Source organism: Phalaenopsis equestris, unplaced genomic scaffold (genome assembly GCF_001263595.1).
Source record: "Phalaenopsis equestris unplaced genomic scaffold, ASM126359v1 Scaffold000376, whole genome shotgun sequence".
In the NCBI taxonomy this organism is placed as follows: Eukaryota; Viridiplantae; Streptophyta; class Magnoliopsida; order Asparagales; family Orchidaceae; genus Phalaenopsis; species Phalaenopsis equestris.
In genome coordinates this window covers 63,086-66,145 of record NW_018164818.1, presented here as the reverse complement: position 1 = coordinate 66,145, position 3,060 = coordinate 63,086, and positions in this window count along the sequence as shown.

The following is a 3,060-nucleotide window of genomic DNA, read 5'->3' as shown; positions in this document are numbered from 1 at the left end:
TATATATATATATATATTAATAACCAACCATAAAATCCTCCAATTTTTAAAATTCAAGCATTATAAAAATTTAAATTTAAATATAAATAATAAATTACAAATTCAAATATTTCTTCTTGATATGGTTCTTATGATATGCTTTGAATGGTCTCTTAATTGGGCACTTTCTTAGGCTCTTATTTATGCTATTGTAAGGGGATATTTGTCTTCATTTGCCTGAAACTTTGAATATGTTTTAGCTTTCACTTAATTTTTACAATTTCTTCACCAATTTTAACAATATCTCATTGCACTACTTAATTCACTTCCATACAAAATATGATCTTCATTTATACAAATAACCTTATACTGTCTTGCATCACTTACTTTCAATCACATACCGTGAACGTGATCACAGACCATCCACTCATATCAGTGCTTCTTTAGCCTGACCATTTTTGGAGTTTATTAAAATGGTTAGTAAAAAGGATCGAGTTCAACATTTTCTACATTACAAGGATGGTGATCAAAGCCCAAGTGATAGTTGAATTCCTAATAGATTTCTCAGAAGGACTAACCCAAGATGAAACCAACATTAGAGATAAACTTTGGACAATTTATGTGGACAGAGCGTTAGGAACTCTAATGAAGTAGTGGGTATGGTTCTAAAAATCCCAAAAGGGGACTTGTATCCCATCATTTAATTTTACTCGAACTTGATGCCTCTAATAATCAAGCTGAGTATGAGACACTAACCATTGGTTGCGCATTCCACTGGAAATCAGATTGAAATATCTTCAAGTTAAGTCAAACTTGTATCTCGTTGTTAACCAAAAAATTGGGTATTCAAAGTATGAGAGGATATCGTAGTAAAATATTTACTAAAAGCTAAAAAGTCTTTCAGGAGGAATGATTTTGACAAATCATATCTTATGACAAGGGTATTATTGGCAAACCCTAACTAAGCACTCAAAGAAGTTCACACGATGATATGAGCAATGCAAGAGATTTACTCCCATGCAATAATGCCCTTCTCCAAAGCTCCAATCAATCAAAATTCCTTAATCTTTTGTATTATGGGGAATGGACCTCCTCGGTCCTTTTCCTTGAGTTAAAGAATAGGAAAAGTTTTTTCTCATAAGGATCACTTATTTTTCTAGTGAATTGAAGCCAAAATGCTTGCAAGAATCACTGTTGATGCAGTCTGCAACTTTATAAGGATATATCTTATCTATCGATGTAGACTACCCCTCATAATCTTCACCAATAATGACACCCAATTTGTTGATAAAAAAGTTAAGATTTTTTATAATGAATAAGGGATATAACTCAAACGCATTTCTATACACCATCCAAAGACCAATGAATAAGTAGAAGTAGCCAACAAATTGATTGTGAACTTGTTGAAGAAGAAGATAATAGGAATAAAGGGACAATGGGTTGAAATTCTACCCTATATATTATGGGTGTTACAAACTATGCCCTTCACTTCTACAGGACACACTCTTGTCAACTTGTCACATGGGATTGAAGTGATACTTCTAGTAAGTATGACATATACACTCAACAAATCCCGACTATCTCAAGCTTTGAGGAGCAAGAGTTGAATGAAGGGAGAGAGCTCAATGAAGAAAGCCTCTACAACTCATTGTATCTCCGAGAAGAGCTTCACAATCAATATGTGTTGTGATAGGCTAAAGTTAAGAGAATAAACTCAAAATATTATAACACATGAGTCAAGAAATGCCTGTTCAAGCAAGCAACATAGTCTTAAAAAAGGTTAATGCTATAGCTCATAACCAAGCAATTGACGAAATTGATCCTTCATAAACAAGGCCTTACATCATCACAAGGCAAGTTGGCCCTAATGCGTATAAGCTAATCACTTATCTTGATAAAAAGATAGTTAGGAAATGGAGCAGGGATGACCTCAAATTCTTCTATTTCTAAGAAGTGGCATTGTGATCACACTCTTGTAAATAACAATTGACTACCATAAGAAAAAAGAAAGCTAAGTACTCAAATAACTCACCTTCACTCATTTTAAAGGCATAGCCATTTGACTGGAATATAATGTCTTTTTTATTTGCTTAAGGAAAGAAACTTTGAGTAAGTTTTTGCAACAAAAAAAAAAAAAAATTTAGGGCATAATTGAATGTCTTCTTGAGAAGGTTAGAGACCACAAAGCAATGAGAAAAACTATGTAGGAGTACCTTTCAAGTCACCCAAAAAGTAAGACATAAAAGAGAGTCAAAATCCATCAAACATAAGTTAATGCATGTCTCAAGGATCATTATCTCTTTTCTTAGAAAGTAGTAACCTGCAAAGAACTTAATTTTTTAAGAAAAAATTCTTAGAAGATATATATTAAATCTTAACAAGAGCAATATTTGGCAATAATATACTCATATCTCCTAAACTGTGTAGTGGAAAGGAACGTCAATCAAAGAAACAATGAGTTTCCTTAGATTCAGCACACTAAACTAACTCAAAAGACTCGCCTGAGTTTCAAAAGCTATGAGAACTTTATTTCAAATTTAAGCTCAAGAAACTTGCTCAAATGATTAAAGTAAATAGACTCGTAACAACAAATTAGAAGACATAATATATAAATGGAGACAGAAAAGTCCATGAGGTCCACCTCGACAGTGATGTGGTCATTGGTCAATTCTAGGACCTAAGCAAAATAACTTGGCCTAAGTAAGTTCAAGTCATACTTGAACTGCTTGCTACGAATTCCCTGTTTTAGGGCGGTCCAGCCAATGAGTAGTTACATGTTCTTCACATCCTGCATTTTTTTTGGAAGCGGGTAATGTAAGCTCATAGGCTTTCGTTTTCTCTCTGTTTAGTCTGAGCAGGGTCTTCGTGTCATTTCTCAGTTTTTTCACATTGGCAAAACACGACAGAAAGAGTTTTCAGAATTCGAAGAAGGATGGGATGATGTCATCCGACAGACTATTAAACCATCGGAGTTCGACTTCTTTCAGAGTGGTCAGAAAAAGCTGGTACTTAATGGCGTCATCAACCTGTAGGACCTCAACTGATAACTCAAAGGAAGCCAGGTGGTCAGACAGGTCACTC